Source organism: Meriones unguiculatus, chromosome 20 (genome assembly GCF_030254825.1).
Source record: "Meriones unguiculatus strain TT.TT164.6M chromosome 20, Bangor_MerUng_6.1, whole genome shotgun sequence".
Taxonomy (NCBI): domain Eukaryota; kingdom Metazoa; phylum Chordata; class Mammalia; order Rodentia; family Muridae; genus Meriones; species Meriones unguiculatus.
This window is the reverse complement of record NC_083367.1, coordinates 70,676,842-70,695,299: the sequence shown is the minus strand read 5'-3', so window position 1 is coordinate 70,695,299 and position 18,458 is coordinate 70,676,842.

Sequence of the window (18,458 nt, the reverse complement as noted above, 5' to 3'; positions counted from 1 at the left end):
GCCACACATACCCCCTAGCACTGTGAGCACAAGTGCAGGCCCACCTAGCTGTGGGGGAGGGGAGGGGCTAACGTTGGGCCCTCACACTTACAGAGAAGCACTGTACCAGGAGCTGCCCTCCAGACCTTTACACAGATTGGTATGTTTGCTTGTTTTCTATGTCAAAGCCTGGCCTAAAGATCAAGTGTGGATTTCTGTTGCTTGCCCAGCTATCTGGAAAGAGTGTGTCTTGTGATGAAATATAAGAAATTATTTCTCCAGGGCAACAAATGCGATATTCAAAAGATAGTTAGGCTGGGGATTGCCCACGTGCACTTTCGAGCGGCCTAAAACAAATCCACTGAGCGCTCCTGGGCCTCTCGCTGCAGATTTCTTCATCCCCGTCCTCTTGCTACATAGTGGAGAACCATCACCACTTGCTGATCTTTGTTCCAGAATCGTATCTGTCCCCCATGGCTCAGTAAATACACACTAGGATCTTTCCCAGGGACTTTTTTAAAAAGAGAGAAACTGCTCACGTACAGGCAGGGAGAATCGTCACCTGCAGGCTGCTCAGGAGGCCTTCCTAGTCTCACGTGTTCACGTACAGGCAGGGAGAATCGTCACCTGCAGGCTGCTCAGGAGGCCTTCCTAGTCTCACGTGTTCACGTACAGGCAGGGAGAATCGTCACCTGCAGGCTGCTCAGGAGGCCTTCCCAGTCTCACGTGTTCACGTACAGGCAGGGAGAATCGTCACCTGCAGGCTGCTCAGGAGGCCTTCCTATTCTCACGTGTTCACGTACAGGCAGGGAGAATCGTCACCTGCAGGCTGCTCAGGAGGCCTTCCCAGTCTCACGTGTTCACGTACAGGCAGGGAGAATCGTCACCTGCAGGCTGCTCAGGAGGCCTTCCCAGTCTCACGTGCTCACGTACAGGCAGGGAGAATCGTCACCTGCAGGCTGCTCAGGAGGCCTTCCCAGTCTCACGTGTTCACGTACAGGCAGGGAGAATCGTCACCTGCAGGCTGCTCAGGAGGCCTTCCCAGTCTCACGTGCTCACGTACAGGCAGGGAGAATCGTCACCTGCAGGCTGCTCAGGAGGCCTTCCCAGTCTCACGTGTTCACGTACAGGCAGGGAGAATCGTCACCTGCAGGCTGCTCAGGAGGCCTTCCCAGTCTCACGTGTTCACGTACAGGCAGGGAGAATCGTCACCTGCAGGCTGCTCAGGAGGCCTTCCCAGTCTCACGTGTTCACGTACAGGCAGGGAGAATCGTCACCTGCAGGCTGCTCAGGAGGCCTTCCCAGTCTCACGTGTTCACGTACAGGCAGGGAGAATCGTCACCTGCAGGCTGCTCAGGAGGCCTTCCCAGTCTCACGTGCTCACGTACAGGCAGGGAGAATCGTCACCTGCAGGCTGCTCAGGAGGCCTTCCCAGTCTCACGTGTTCACGTACAGGCAGGGAGAATCGTCACCTGCAGGCTGCTCAGGAGGCCTTCCCAGTCTCACGTGCTCACGTACAGGCAGGGAGAATCGTCACCTGCAGGCTGCTCAGGAGGCCTTCCCAGTCTCACGTGTTCACGTACAGGCAGGGAGAATCGTCACCTGCAGGCTGCTCAGGAGGCCTTCCCAGTCTCACGTGCTCACGTACAGGCAGGGAGAATCGTCACCTGCAGGCTGCTCAGGAGGCCTTCCCAGTCTCACGTGTTCACGTACAGGCAGGGAGAATCGTCACCTGCAGGCTGCTCAGGCCTTCCCAGTCTCACGTGCTCACGGCGCCCACCTTGCCGCCTCTGCAGTGTCCACCGAAGCCTCTGGCATCTACTCTGATCTGACCTCTTCCCTAAGAGACCTTGCACACGCCACTGTACACCTTGTCCGTCCTGGGTGGCCTGACTCTCCAGGTCAGTTTCAGCTCTCAAGGACAGGGCCAAGATGGTGAAGACTTGGGCTACTGAGATGGCCCAATGGGTAGAGGCACCTGCTGCCGAGCCTGAGGTTGAACCCGATCCCTGGGACTAACATGGCAGAAGGAGAGACTGACTCTCCACAGGACTCCTCTGACAACCACAGGCACACTGTGCCACACATACCCCACACGTGAACATGCGTGCCAGTGCAGGCACACCATATAAAAGTGGGTTTTGTTTCTTAAAAAAAGGGGTGGGGCCCTCCTCATTTCACCTTCCCTCACAGCCCACAAGGGCTTTCTGTTTCATATTTCTTACTGCTCTGGTCTTCATTTACATGTGCTCTGGCAGTATACACACGTGCATGGTAAGAAGAGGTCAGCTCAGTCTTCACTCAGAAAGACAAACAGGATGGACAACGGAAGAGGGAGAAAACAGGGAACAGGACAGGAACCTACTGCAGAGGGCCTCTGAAAGGCTCTACCCTGCAGGGTATCAAAACATGTGCTGAGACTCTTAACCAAACTTTGGGCAGAGTACAGGGAATCTTATAAAAGAAGGGGGAGATAGAAAGACCTGGAGGGAACAGGAGCTCCACAAGGAGAGCAACAGATCCAAAAAATCTGGTAACAGGAGTCTTTTCTGAGACTGATATTCCAACCAAGAACCATGCATGGAGATAACTTAGAACCCCTGCACAGATGTAGCCCATGGCAGCTCAGTATCCAAGTGTGTTCCCTAGTAAGGGGAACAGGGAGTGTCTCTGACATGAACTCAATGGCTGGCTCTTTGATCACCTCCACCTGAGGGGGGAGCAGCCTTACCAGGCTGCAGAGAAAGACACTGGAGCAACTCCTGGTGAGACCTGATAGACTACGGTCAGATGAAAGGGGAGGAGGAGTTCCCCTATCTGTGGACTAGAGGAGGAGCATGGGAGGAGATGAGGGAGGGGGCTACAGCTGGGATACAAAGTGAATAAACTAATTAATAAAAATCAAAATTAAAAAAAATAAAAAAAAGGTCAGTTGAAGACATGGCCAGTGATAGGAGTGTTTGCCTGCCCTGCACACGCCACTAGATTTGTTCCCTGGCACTACGGGCTGGAGTAGGGGACACACAGATTGGTAATTATTGACGGTGATGATTCTTTTTTTGGTTTTTTGAGGCAGGGTTTCTCTGTGTAGCCCTGGCTGTCCTAGGACTCACTCTGTAGACCAAGCTAGCCTTGAACTCAGAAATCCACCTGCCTCTGCCTCCCGAGGGCTGGGATTAAAGGTGTGCACCTCCACTGCCTGACAACGGTGATGATTCCTAACCTGAAAGCTGAAAGTTTCTGCTAGTTACTCAGCCTCACCAGGGAGCACAGCCTTTTGGATCTTCATGTATTTTCCCTTGGTAGTAGTTGTATAGTGATAGGTTCCCAGGCTAGACCACCAATAGAATGCTGAACTAAGCAGAGTGCTCCTGGGATCCATTAATGCAACGATGATGTTACTAATAACGTGCCCTCCTGTACCACGAAGGCTGGAAAAAGTGCGTGCCTGCAGACATTCTAAAACACTCCAGAGTTGACATGTGAAACCAAGATCCCTGATTCTTGTTACATCTAACTGATTTTTTAATTGATTTTATTTCAAAGCTGAAAATTTGCCTTTTTGTGGATATGTGTTTGAGTGGCTTTTTGTATTTTTTGTACAATAAGGGTTGAGAGAGAGAATTGGAAAAGTAGGAACATGAGAGGATTTTTTTCCAAAGAAAACTGGTCAAGAAAAGAGGAAAGAGCCAGGCTTGATAGCTCACACCTGTAGTTCCAGCACCCAGGGAGGCAGTCACAGGCTGATCCTGTGAGGCCTGCCTGCACAAAGCCAGGCTACAGAGAAAGAGAAACCTTGTCAGAAAGAAAGAAAAAAAAGGAAGGAAGGGAGGAAGGGAGGGAAAGAGAGAGAGAGAAAGAAAGAGAGCAAGAGAGAAAGAAAAGAGAAAGGAAGGAAGAAAGAGAAAGGAAGAAAGAAAGAGAAAGGAAGGAAGAAAGACAAAGAAAGAAAGAAAGAAAGAAAGAAAGAAAGAAAGAAAGAAAGAAAGAAAGAAAGAAAGAAAGAAAGAGAAAGAAAGAAAGAAAGAAAGAAAGAAAGAAAGAAAAAAAGAAAGAAAGAAAGAAAGAAAGAAAGAAAGAAAGAAAGAAAGAAAGAAAGAAAGAAAGAAAGAAAGAGAAAGGAAAGGAAAGGAAAGGAAAAGAAAAGAAAAGAAAAGAAAAGAAAAGAAAAGAAAAGAAAAGAAAAGAAAAGAAAAAAGAAAAGAAAAGAAAAGAAAAGAAAAACCTGAATGCCAAGTGCATGATTGTCCTGTCTTCCTGTGTCCCAGGAAAAGCGGAAAGACAAGTTTTGGAGGAGAGCATGCGTGTGTATTTGTAAGCTGAGCCTGTTTAACCAAGACTCCATGTACTAGGTGACATGAAACAGGCCTACATCCTATTACAGGAGTTGGCTTGAAGTCCTAATTACTACCTTTGTGGTTTTAATAAGTCTTTCCCATGGCCTTGTGCTAAACTGCCAGAGCCGGCTCAGAGCAGAGCAGCACATGCGCCTTAGACCCTTGCTAATCCAGGCGGCCAGGCATTGCTGAGCCGAAGAGAGACATACATGCCTGGCATGTCTCTCACTGCAGGGAGAGTTAGTGAGTTCTGTCCCGGTGGAGGGGAGCCTGAATGTAAACGTCTCCGTTTCTAAGGCTCCCTTTGTCTAGCCCCTGTCGCAGCCCGCCTTCTCCCCGTCCCTGCTCAACAGTGAACTCACGGCACAGCGCGCTGCCTTCCTGTCTGTGTTCTGAAAGCCCAGCTGTACCTCTCTAGCCCAGGAACTGTGAGACCCGAGTTTTCGGGCAGAGCCTTAGTGTCACCTGCATTCAGCAGTCCTGAGTGGGATGTTTTATTACATAGTCCCTCATCGGCTGCTCTCTCTGTGCTAATGGGCATAATACTGAGAGCCTGAGAAAACTCCCTTTCATCCTCAAAGAACATAACTGAGGGGCAGCATTTTCCCTCTTTCTTCCCTGGACAAAGCAACTGTGTCTTTCCTAATGAATCTGTCTCCATTTCTAAGGGCCCAGCTGTCCCTACCGTGTCTTTTAAATTACTGGCCATCAAGGGTATTCTGGAGGGAAACGGGCTGCTGCTTGCTTTCTGGACTTCCATTGTATGGTTCTGAGTCCATGCTAGAGCACACAGGAGCTGTCCCCAGGTGCCATGGAATAGTCTGGGGCTGGGGCCCGCTGACTTCCAGTCCCACTCCCCAGACTCTGTCTTTTTCTGTTTCTGTTTTCTTCCTTCCTCTCTTTTCCCCTATCAGTGCATTTACTTCAAAGGCGCTGAATCATACTCCTAATGGATCAATTAAACATTTTCTTTTTGGTGTGAATATCCGCCCTGCAGGGTTCTTGTCCACAAACGAGCATGTGTTTTCTCTCTGCACCTGCGTTGCCCACAGGACCTGCGCAGAGGGACACTGCTGTTCTCATCTCACGTGCAGTGAGTGACAGGCTTGGGGTTGGTGCCGGAGAGCTCTGCGCCCGCATTCATTCTGGGGTTCCTCACCTGGTAGCTGTGTCCAGCCTGGGCCCGAGGGCCACATGAACCCCGGGATGATGGTGAATGCCAACCAACACAAAAATCATAAGCTTACTCAGAACACCAGGCGTTTCTTGCAACTCAGCCTTGTAGTTCTCAGGCGTGAACTTCGTAAATGACGTGTGAGGAGGCTGGTCAAATAAGCGGCCATGATCTCAGCTGCCTAGCTTGCTCGTGTGAACGCCAGACACAAGTGACCCTCACCGCACCCCGAAGCGACCACAGGGGCCTGGTCAGATCTCACCAGCAGACACGCTGGGCCCTGGCTGGAGCTGTGCTAGCTGTGTTAGGTGCTGACGTATGGGCCTCACAAATGCTACCTCATGTAATCCTCAGAACCCAAAGAGCAGGCGACGCACAGAGTTGAAGCAAGGAGGACTACAGTCCCACAACCTTACAGCACCTGGGCAAGATGCAGATCAGGCAGCTCCAGTCAGACTCTCAGCAACTGCTATGCACATACCTTCACTGTGCTCTGCAAGACAGGAAATGCCAGCTCAGACACAGACTTACGCAAATGCCAATGGCCGCTTTACTCATAGCAGGCAAAGACTGGAAATGGCCTGAATGTCCATCGGGAGGCAGGCAGGTAGGTTCTGGAACATCTGGGCACGGGGATGCAGCTCAGCATTACGAGGGCAGATGCTGACAGGGATGCTCATCCAGGGATGAGCCCCTAGCGTGTCACACTACAGGAAGGGAGTCGGCACAGGACGCCACCCTGTCTGCTGCCATCAGGAAGGGCAGGCACAGTCTTCAGTGACAGCAAGCAGAGGGCAGCTGGCTCACCACACAGGGAAACACGGACTTTGGGGGCGGTGGAAGTGGGTGAGATGCTCACAGTGGCCAGGCTACTGAGGAGAGCCCCTCTCTGACCCTCGAGGACCAGGGAGGAAAGGAACTGGCCTCTGTTCTGACAACAGGAAGTCAGTCGCCAGCACCCACACGTCAGAAGAGAACCGACCCTCTGACCTCACACACAGTGACATGCATCACCACCAGCACCAGACACAAAGCACTATTAAAAAAAAAATGTAAGCCTTGGGGTTGGAGAGATGGCTCTGAGGGTAAGAGCACTGGCTGCTCTTTGAAAGGACCCAGGTTCGATTCCCAGTGCCGTCCTGGCAGCTCACCACGGTCTCTAGTCCAACAGCCTCACACTGACATTCATACATTACACATGAGATAAAAATACAGAAATATTAAAAATGTAAACCTCAGGATGAGCGCTATACTATTGTATATCAACCATACAGTTGGCATGAGTACATTTTCTTGTTTATCAATTCCATTTCATCAGCTTTAACAAAGTGAACGAATTTCTCACAGTTTTAGAAAACTGGGAAACCCAGGGTCAAGATGACTAGCTGATCGGAACTGGATAAGGACCATTCCAGAATCATAGAATCTTCGTGCCTTTTCCTCGCAGGGAGGAAGTCAGGCCTCTCTTGGCCTCTTGTTTCACTCTCTGTTGAGACAGGTTGGCCTCCAAGTCACCATCTTCCTTAGTGTGCCAAGTGCTGGGATGTTTCTCCTGCCACACCTCTTACATGATCTTCTTCACTGGGCCCTTGTGACCCAAATACCCTGCAAAGGTCCCAAAGGAGACCTGGCGGTTAGATTTCAAAGCTTGATTTACAATAGAGACACAACATTAATCCATAATGGACAGAAATTTAGCTTTTAGCAAAAAGTGTTTACTATGAAGAACATACACCCAGAGAAAGGCACAGGGAGGAGTGGGGCTCAGAAGCAGACCAGTCACCAACCAAAGACCCCACAGGACTCAGCAAATAGAAGACAAGGCCCCATCTCATGGGCAACTGAAAAGGACAACCACCCTCCTGCCTAAGAATAGCCATGATCTTTCCTGCCACTAATGTCTTGTTATTATTTACTATTGACACAAGTGTGTCACAAGCACACAAACCAGTTCCTCCACTATTTCACCGCCTGTCGACATGAGCTGTACCCAGTTTCTGAAGCTGTCCATGTGAATGCTACAGCAAACACCCAGATCCTGTCTCCTGCTCTTTCGAATTGGAGAAGGAGCCTCACCGCACACTCCTACCCAGCCAGCCCTGGGTGTTCTCCTAACCCTAAGGACCTAAGGGATGTCAACCTCAGAGATGCTGTGCATCAGGCTTTCTCAAAGCTTGGATTTTGTGGTAGGCACATTCTCTTCCCAAGGCCATTCCTTACCTTTGGTTGTTCTGTTCCTCAGGTCCTACCACTAAAACACAAAAATTTGTCAATTCATCTATCGCTAAAATGTCACTGGCTATGCTCCCTAAATAACAGCATGGAGCCTGCCCAGAAAGTCTCAAACCAGGATCAGATGGTTCAGCTCACTGGTGTTAAACTCCCACTTAGAACTTTCATTGCAGATTTAGTCAGTTACAGTCTCTGGGGGTCCAGGGCTGTGACACTACACAGTCACCTCCTGGGCTTCGCCCTCTTGGCCCAGGGCTGGTGTTATGCCTATATCATGAGACTCATCCTCTCTGTATTGCCAGCTTTGAACACGGCATCATGATACAGTGGTGGCGCATGCTCTAATCCCCACTGGAGATAGAGAGGCAGGAAGAGGTCAAGGCCGTCCTCGGCTCCTTAAGGAGTCGGGGCCACGCTAGACTACATGAGCCCCTGTCTCAGAAAAGAAGCATAATATTGTTTTCATTCTGTCTTCAGTAGCATATGTTCAAATTCAGAGAACAAATAAAATTCCAAGTGTGTGCACCTTTAACTGAAAGAAGGAAAAACAGAAACCTCTCCCACACTTTTCAGGCTTCGTCTTTTGTGGTATGGAGGCCCTCATTCTCGTAGCTAAATGCTCAGGGCTCAGTCTTCGTCATCTTGGCTCTGGTCTTAGCTGGGTGCTGCTGCTGCTGTAGCTGAGGTAAGCTGGAAGGGGCATAAAGCAGGTCCAGAGTCAGGGCCTCAGCGCCCTGAGGGCTGGAAACTCTGCCCCAGAGCCTACGTCGGCTGCCTCTTATGCCCGCTTGCCGGATTGTATTTTGCTGCCTCCTTCTTTCTGTTTAAGTTGGATGGAGTCCTGAGCTGACGTCACTTCTTGTTTCCCTCTCTTCCACTCTGTTGGGGTGTCCTCTAACAAGGGGGAATACAGCACCTCAAAAACCCAATCACCTTCCACACTAAACTCAGCAATGGAGAGAAGTTGATGCCTGGGTTCTTCTGCAGACTTCCCACACACACCCTACACTGTCTTCAGACAGTGGCTTGATATGCGGCCTGGGCCCCGAACTGCTGACTAAACAGAACTGAAGTCAAGCAGGGAAAAATTCAAATACAGACAGTGTAATTACAAGGGAACATTTTTATGTTGAAAACATCGCTCAGCCGGAAAAACTGAAGAAGAAAAGGTTGAGCAAGCGCTTCTCCAGAATCATAGCCTTACAGGGTCGACATTGCCATGCTCCAAAAGAAACCAGCAGAGCAGAGGAATTCCACACTCTTCCGCAAATGTGTCTCAGCACATCAGTGGACTCTAGGAAAAGATTCCGTGGGGGAAGACCCACAGGCCTCCACTGTACACTCTAGGGAGGGAAGTGATCCGTGTCCTACCTGTCAGGGCCATGCCGGAAACCACAGTGAGAGCATCAAAACAGAGCGGCTCCGTGCACTGCACAGAGAATAAAGTCCTGGCTTCGATGGGCTCTCCAACCTCATGTCCACACCGACGCTCGCGAGCTTGAGTTAATGCCATCCTTGCTCGTCCTCACAAAGCAGTAATGAGAAAAATGTGTGGTGACCACAGCAGTCCAGAGTCACCTGGCAGGAGAGATCTTCCGGCCAGCCTCGGAGACAGCCAGGGAGACCAGGAGAGCCTTCACGGCTCGGGAGAGCCTTCACACTTGGGTCAAGGTCAAGCTGGCCCCAATCTGTAACCGCTTTCCACTCACGAATCTGGAAAGAGAAGTCAATATGCCCAGTATAACACATTTCCCTAAGTCTAACCTGATGACATAAGAAAAGCTGCTGTTTTTCAAAGTTTTGATAGACCCCACCCGGCAGAGTCCAAGCAGAAGAGGCATCTCTAGTGCACCCCAGCACTGGTCTGCACCCCTGCATCCAGAGAAAAGGCAGCAAGAGTTCTCCAGAGTGGACATGGAGGTGGCGCACAAGACAGACACCATGCTGTGGGTTTGATTTTTTTTTTCATTCGATATATCCTGATCATAGTTTCCCATATGCACAGGTCCTTCCTTCCTCCACATCCATCCAACTTCACACCTTCTTTCTCTGTCTCTTTAAAAAAACAAGCAAAGTGGAAAAAATAATAATGGAATTTTTTTAAAGCACAAAACACACACACACACACACACAAACAATACCCAGAAAAACACGAAATCAGAAGCCATAATAGACTAGCAGAAGACCAATAAAATTTTTTAAATGGCTAAACAAAGCAAGACGAGACCAAAAAGGTCTACAAGACAATACCATCCAGTTTGTCTGCTTTGGGCATCCAGTACTGTGTGTGTGCTCTGCCCTGAAGCGTGGTTTTGCACACCCCGTCAGGCTCCACTGGAGAGGATGAACTGTTCTTCTGCAAGCAGAGGTCAGCTGGAGACAGCTTCTTGGTTAGGGATGGGAGCGTTTATCCACGTCCGCTGTCAGCACTAAGGGTTCCCGTCTGGCTTGAACCTGTGTAGGCCCTCGGAGTATATCTGTGTAGCCTGGCTGTCCTGGCACTCTCCCTGGAGACCAGGTTGGCAGAGATGGCCTGCCTCTGCCTCCCGAGCGCTGCGGTTACAGGCGAGCACCGCCACCGCCTGGAGCCACGGTGTTTCTTAAGCTCCATAAACTGCCTTCCTGCACCACCACCTAAGAACTCCAGGTCCACCTGGCAGACAGCCTTGGACTTCAGCCAGTCAGAGCAGAACACTCTGCCCCTTTGTAAATTGTGTCTTTGGTTAAAATCTGCACCGAGCAGGAAAGGAGATGCCAGCCAGTTTGGAGCCACAGCAGTGGTTTTCAACATATTCTTAGCAACAGAGTTCTTTCTCCAAACAGACTTTAACCTTCAACGTATGCAGCAGCGGAGAAGTGGCTTGCTCGGGTCAGCATGAGTGGCCTAGAGTCCAGGCCCTTATCTCCTCCAGCCTCCTCCCCGCCCTCCGTGACAGGCTGGAGCACTGACTTCAGTCAGTCCTGCTGTTGGAGAGCTTGAGGCTACTTGCCAGTTTGAGGTCACTGCCAATTCTCTAAAGGGTTTTTTCCCCCTTTGGGTGATACCAGGCCCGTTCAGTCAAGACATTTGGAAATGGAGAGTGAGCGGCGGAGGGGGCTGGGGATTTGAAGGAGCCGGGAGGGCTCTTACGGAGGGGTTGTCAGGAAACATAGCGGACCAGCTTGGAGGATACCCCTGCTCCGGAAACCCATACACATCATTTTTAAATTAAATTTACAATTTTTTTCTTGCCTATGGAGTTGCTGGTGTGGTGATAATGGTAGTCGGGGTTTGGTTTTGATACGTTCTTGGTAATGCGAGCTGGGAAGGGAGACGCCTGGTAACAGCTAAGCTTGCTTGTTCCGAAGCAGTTTGGCAACAGCTTAGTCAGAGGCCATAAAATAAGTTACTTTGCTTATATCTAACAATTTATTTTGGGAGAATTCCAGAAAGTTTCAGGCCAAGATATTTTTATGTCTCTAAATATATTGGCCCAAAGAAGGAGAAATAGTGTGCAACAAATGAAGTAAATTTCTGTCTCTCCACTGGGAAGCCATAGTTCTAACCATATTGTACTTGCAGTATCTATAGGGTGAAGATATACTCATGATATTATTGCAAGAAAATGGAATTTTAAGATTATACCTGCATAATGACCTCAACCACACAGCAGAAAACAAAGCACCCACATCCCGAAACATGAGAAGAGAATGCATCAAATGTGGACAGTGTCTTTCTCTTGCTGCTTCCCTATAACATGTATCTCCTTCAGTAAGTTCATTTGACGTTTGTTTGTTTGTTTGTTTGTTTATTTATTTGTTGCACCCCACGGCGTGTGTGTGTGTGGAAGGGCAAACTTCAGGAGTTGGCTCTTTCCTTCTGCCATTTGAATCTTGAACCCAAGCCGTCCCGCTCGGAGGCACACACACTTACACATGAAGCCACCTTCTTGTTCGTAGTCTTTCTTGGATATTCACACACGTGCACTGTTTTTTTACTTTTTAAGACAAATGCGTGCCAGGACTTTTTCATCGAGGTGTAAATGTGCGATGTGTGTGGCTGTCGATGCACACACAGGGAGGGTGTGAGTTCTCCCAGGAAAGGGACAGGAAGTTCCCACCCAACACAGAAAGCCTGAGGTATCTTCTCCGAGTCAGGTTTTGTGTCATCACAGAACTTTCTTTCTGTTCCCTGGGAAGTCTGCAGTCTTGACTTCTTTATTGTATTTCCCAAGACAGAGATAACAAACCAGAGAGAGACTCACTAAGCCACCAGCAGTGAAGGACAGGAGAAACCCCAGCATCGTGGCTTGCAGCTCAGCAGGCAGCACACAGCTGGGCTTTGCAGGAACTTTCACTGCCATGAGTCACATGTGACTGTTGATGTACATGATTAATTAAAATTAAATAAAAATTAAAGTTGAGTTTATTAGTGGCACTAGCCGTGTGTGTCCATGGTGGAAACCAGGAGACAGGGTGGAGCCATCCCATCGCTGAGGAAACTCTGTTACCAATGGAGGAGCCAAACCAGCACATTCCAAAGATGGCTCCGCACTTCCAAGTGATGGGGTTGTGTCTGGTGGCACATGCCTGGAACCCAAGCACCAAGGGAGCTTAGGCAAGGGTCTGCTAGTTCAAAGCAATCTTGTCTCTATAGTAAGGCTAGCCAAGACTGCAGAGGGAGACCCTGTCTCAGAAGGAAAGAGAGAGAAAAGAGAGAAAGAGAGAAAGAGAGAGAGAGAGAGAGAAAGAAAGAAAGAAAGAAAGAAAGAGAGAGAGAGAGAGAGAGAGAGAGAAGGAAGGAAGGAAGGAAGGAAGGAAGGAAGGAAGGAAGGAAGGAAGGAAAGGAAGGAAGGAAGGAAGGAAGGAAGGAAGGAAGGAAGGAAGGAAGGAAAGAAGGAAGGACTCACCCGAAAGGATGAAAAAATGTAATTGTTTTAGTTTGCATTCTGTTACAGTAATAAGCACCACGACCCAAAAGCAACTTGGGTAAGGAACACGTTTATTCCTCTTTACAGTCCATCATCAAGAGAAGCCAGTCAGGAGCTGAAGCAGAGACCGTGAAGAGTGCTGCTCCCTCAGCCTGCTTTCTTACCCAGTCCAGGACCACCTGCCCATCTGATAAAGACAATTCCTCAGCTGAAATCGTTTTCCCCAACTATGCCAGGTTGACAGATTAGTCTCAGCAATGATGAACTGAGCCTGGGATCCAAGATTTAGTCAAACAGAAAAATCAGTGTTTGAACAATAGACAGTGGAAAGGTGAGAAGGAAAAAGAACACATTTATATGGTGATATGAACAACAATAGTAATAGAAAACTGCAAGGCGTCCAAGAATAATTGCATTAAAATATGTATCAAGGCCTGTAGAGAAAACTATAAATTAATATTAAGTGAGATAAGTGAAGCAATCATGGAAGATATTAAGATTCCATCCAACAACTTAATATTCTCTGGAGTTTTCTGTTTGCAATAGTTTGACCTTTAAGATATAAGATGAAAATATATTCAATTTGCCTTTCTAGTGATCCATGACATCCACGCTGTCACTATGCCTGACAGAAGGTAGATGTGGCTTTCCTGGTCCTGTGCAATCACCAGCTGCTCCCTCGTCGCTGGCCCTGGAGCCCGACGGACCCAAAAAGCAGGAAGTGTACGGCAGCTCCTCAGATCCGGCAAGTGTCGCACCCAGGTCAAGAGTCATGCTGCAACAGTGACACCTAGTGGTCAAGTGGGGACACAAGTGGTTTTGGAAAGGGGCTGGGGACCACCCCACCAAATGCTAAATGTCTGCTTGGTGGCCTGGGGACCTGTCGTCAGCATGGTGGGCTTCTTTCTCAGCAGTAGCGGACCTGCCCCACTGGAATTAAGGAGGAGTCTGCATGGGTGGGGCTCATCTTCCCCTTTTTCCGTTTCCGAGCAGGACGGCTGGCACTCTGGTCACGTTTATCCCAGCAAGAGAGAGCAAACTACAGCCCTGCACGAAGGGAATGAAATGCGCGTGGAGGTGATGCGGGGCGAATACCATGAAATGCGCGTGGAGGTGATGCGGGGCGAATACCATGAAATGCGCGTGGAGGTGATGCGGACCCCGCGAAGGAAGCTGCTTGCTGACATGTCCAGCCCGGAACCGCCTGCCTACGGATGGCGCTGTCCTCCGTGGACTGGACCCATCCCTCAGCATCAGGACAAGCCGGCCAGTCTGACTGGACCGAGTTCCTCACTTCAGACCCCCTCCCAGCTGGGCCTCCGAGGCTGGCTCAGGCTGACAGTAAAAACTAGCCAGGAGGGTCAGTAAATTCTCCTTTTTAAGAAAAGTGTTCTGGGGAGATGGCTTAGCAAGGCTAAAGCACAGGGGCCAGGAACTGAGTGCAGTAGCCCGGCTCCCACGTCAGCTCACAGCTGTGTAACTCCGGCTTCAAGGGCTCCAACACCCTCTTCTGGACTCCACGGGTGAGCACAGGTGCGACACGTAGATACACACAGGTTAACATTCACACACATAAAGTAAAAGTGAATAAAATATTTTAAAAATTAAGTAGGTTGAGAAAGGTAAAGGTGACTGGTTACCAAGCCCCCCACATCAGGAAAGGACAAAACTGATTCCTGCCGCCTTGTCTGGCCTCCGCGTGTGCAGCGAGCCTTGCTTGCTCACACACTTGTTTCGGGGAGGGGCTTTAAATGGCTCCACTCCCGAGGAAAAGCCAGATGTTAGCTCCGCTGTGTCTGAAGAGAGGCTGGAAGGAAAGCCAGGCTCCTGCCTGGTCCTTGTGTTAGAAGGAAAGGGTCGAGGCTCCGGGGTCCTGCTGGTGTCTCTTGCCATGGAGTGCAATGTGTTTCAGCAGAGCCAGAGACAGCTAGACTCGCAGCGAGCGTCAACCTCAGCGATGGTCTCTTGCGGCCTGTCTTCTGAATGCTAAGTTCTCTAGCACACTTATGGTAGTGCCTCATTTGCATTCCATCGGAAACTAAGACCATTGAGCTCCTTTCCAAACGCATACTGACCACCCACGGCGTTTTACCTTTTATTTTATTTATTATTGTGGGAGGGAACTGTATGCCGCACAATGCTTGTGGAGGCTGGAGGACAATTTTATGGAGTCAGTGTCTCCCTCCACCTTTCTGTGTGTTCCAGGTAAGGGGCTCAGGTCACCAGGCTTCCACGGCAAACATTTTCCCTGCTGAGCCATTCTACCAGCCTCATATCTTTTTTTAAAGCTTTTTTAATGTGTATGTGTGTGTGTGTGCTTGTGTGGGTTTGCATGCCACAGGGCATTAGATGCCCTGGAGTCTGAGTTCTAGGCAGTTGTGAGTCACGTGATGTGGGTGCTGGGAACTGAACCCAGGCGTCTCTCAGGAGAAGCTCTTAAGCGCTGCGCCATCGCCCTCCTCCGGGAACTTTAAGTAAAGCCATGTATCCATATGCTCATCGGTTTTATTAGTGACTGGTCTCCAGGTTCTCTGTGTACTCGGCAGCGGGTCGTCCTGCGTTCACAGCTTTGCCAGTGTTTTCCCCGTTCGCAGCTCGTTCTCCTCACGCCGCCTTTCAGAGGGCAAACCAGGCTCTCACGTTTGGCGCGCTAGATGACACTGTTGGTATCGTATTTTAAAATCGTTAACTTGAGGCCACATTTTACGCCTTTCTGGAGCCTTTTAAAATTTTTTTATTTTATTTTCATTAATTACAGGTTATTCACTTTGTATCCCAGTGGTAGCCCCTTCCCCACCCCTCCCAATCCCACCCGCCCTCTTCTTCTTCTGTGCCCCTCCCCCTTTCTTGAGCTTTTATGGCGTTAGGTTTCACACTTAGGCCTATGGTTCACTTTGATTGGATTTAATGGTGCTAAATTTTTAAAGATCCACAGTGAACTAGAGCAGGTGAGTCCCCGTTGACTCTGATACCAACATGTCTCCTGGGCTTTGACTTCTCCGTCCCCACACCAAGCTCAAGGAGACAGGGGAGGTGCCCGGGGTGGAAGAGGACGTCGGTCCTCCACCTGATCTCAGTAACAAGTAAGCCGTCAGAGCATCGTGGAGCTGCAGGTGGGAGGTTATTCTCCTCATGTCTGCCCTTACGTGATCACAGAGCCATCATTGCTGTGTCTGATTTTGCAAGGTACTAGCTGCTGTGAGGCAGTGGTTCTCAACCTGTGGGTGGTGACCCCTGGGCAAACTTCTATCTCCACGAAATATCTTCATTACGACTCACAACGGCAGCAAAATTACAGTCCTGAAGTATCAATGACGTAATGTTATGGTTGGGGTCACCACAACATGAGGAACTGTATTAAAGGGTCACAGCATCAGGAAGGTTGAGAACCCCTGGTCTAGAGGTGTGATGCCATGAGAAAAGCAAAAACAGAGTTAGCTTTTCTGTTTTACTGGGGGGGTGGCCTCTGGGAAAGTTGGTCGAGATGCTGCAGCCCTCGGCCCCATGAGGCGACAGCAGAGGAGAGCCAAGAGTGGCTGGCAGGCTTAGCAGACACCTCGAGGCCCGAGGTTTGCTAGGCTGAGCTCTCTGGACAATAAGCAATCATTTCTAACATCCTTTCTGGTAACTGAACGTCCTGGCTTGTGTCTCTGTAATGACCATTAAGGCCTCTGAGGTACAGCCCTGCAGAGAGAGCTCCCAGCCAGGCCTCCGGATGCTAACCCAGCCGTCTTCGGCGGGATTATGTGCTCCTGCTGCCATTTACGTTTAACTGGGTTTGGGTTTCTTTGTGTGTTTGTTTGTTTGTTTGTTCGTTTGTTTGTTCGTTTCTAGACAGGGTCTGGCTTTGTAACCTTGGCTGTCCTGGAACTCACAATGCAGACCAGGCTGGCCTCGAACTTACCTCCTCATGCCTCTGCCTCCCAAGTGCTGGAATTAAAGGTGTACGCCGCTATGCCTGACTCACATAACTGCTTTTAAAGGGAGAAAATGTTTATAGAATAGATACGGTTGACGGTTGACAAGCAGCTACTTATCTGTGCCTCGGTTTCCAACTCTGGAACCCACAGCGAGCCTCCCAGTTGTGACGGTGATGGTGAAGGGGTGGCTCTGAACGGGGGTGGGGTGAATGGCCACTGTGGTGTGCATTAGTTTTGCCCTCCCCTAGAAGGAGGCTTTGAGTGAATGATTTCCCGTGGCCCTGAATGAGCTCAGCACACAGCGGAAACCACAGGTGATAAATGTGTCCTGGCTAAATAAATAAAATGGGTGGAGTGTTTCTTTGGGAAGCCCCAAGGATCTGAGAGGCTCCCTCTGGGCCCCCTCCCTCGTGGCCTCCCTGGATGGGGTTCCCCTTGGAATCTTGGAATTTCTCGACATGTTCTAAGTACTAAATACCGAGTCACGGTCCCTTACAGGCCCATAGAAGGAATCCTGGACTTACTCAAGGCTCCCCTGGCCCCTGCTTCGAAAACCAGCCCAGCTTTCTCAGTTGTGCTCAGGGACTCTTGTAACGAAGCTAATGAATCCATCAGTATAAATGACAGTTACTAAAAGAAACATCCAGAAACATCTGCTCACGCCCAGCCAATCAGCAGTGGGTGCTAAAATGAGGGAAGATGCCTGAGTGTAGGCGCAGAGACCAGCAGCTCTGGGAGTCTCTTTGGGGGACTCTTAGCTGGGTCACACCCAGCTGAGCCCTACCCTGGTGTGGACTGATGTTGAGTCCAAAGAATTAGGTCTCTGGTGAGAGAAAAGTGGAACCTTTTGGCCCTGAAGCTCCTGGATACTCTGGTAAACAAGCAGAGGAAAACCTGCCAGGGCCCAGTACTGAGTACCACACCACTGTAAAAGACTGCGATTTGCAACAAACAGACCATGAAGAATTATCTTGAAAACTACTCCCTCCCCTACCCCCAATAGAACTTCGCTGGAGCTGTACCAACTCAAAAAGCACCGGGAGCAGGGAATGCCATCTTCCTCAAATACATCATGTACTACATTTCTTTTCTAGAGAATTTGCTTTTCAGCTTCACAATATACGGTCAACACTTGTACCATTAAACAATGTTATCCTAATGGTTTACCATGTTGCATTCACTGAATGAACTGTATTTTCACTAAATCTTCCATCCCTCAGAGTTTTCAATCACCTTTTCTCTCTGGTCACCACAGATTGCTTGTCATGAATTCCATTCTCTGAGTGAGTCTTCCAGGAGCTCAGTAGAAGGCGCCTTCTTGTCCTGCCTCCGGAAGTGAAGGGATGTGGTGTGACTAGTCAGAGCCAGCGTCACAAGGAACTTCAGAACTGTTCTTTCTGTAGCATCGCCTCCCTTGTCTTGACTGATCAAGCTGTTCGGGAAACTAGGGTAAAACAGAATCCACTCCCTTTTAAGGAAAGGGACTTCTCAGGAAAGTCAGGCCTAGCAACAAAGAAAAATCCAATAAAGAAGAGCAAATATTCAAAGCAAAGACAGAGCAGGTATGCTCTTGAAGCATTGTGAAAATGTGGAAATAGAAAGGGATCCAGAAAAGATAGCTTTGAAGGAGTGTGAAGAGGTTAAAGTGCTCCTTAGCCAAAGAAACAAAGATTATGGCTGAAGAAAGGGTTTCTAAAGGATGAAGACATGTGAGAAACAGGTCGGGGAGGGAAGAAATCAAAGAAGGTGAGAGAGAAGAGTCATGACCAAGCAAATCCTGGATCCCAGAGGACTCACAAACAAGTGGGTTTGCACAGTTAGAGAAAGCTGGATGTGGGGCTCATGCCTGTAATCCTAGCACTCAGGGAGGCAGAGGCAGGTGGATCTCTGTGAGTGCAAGGCCAGC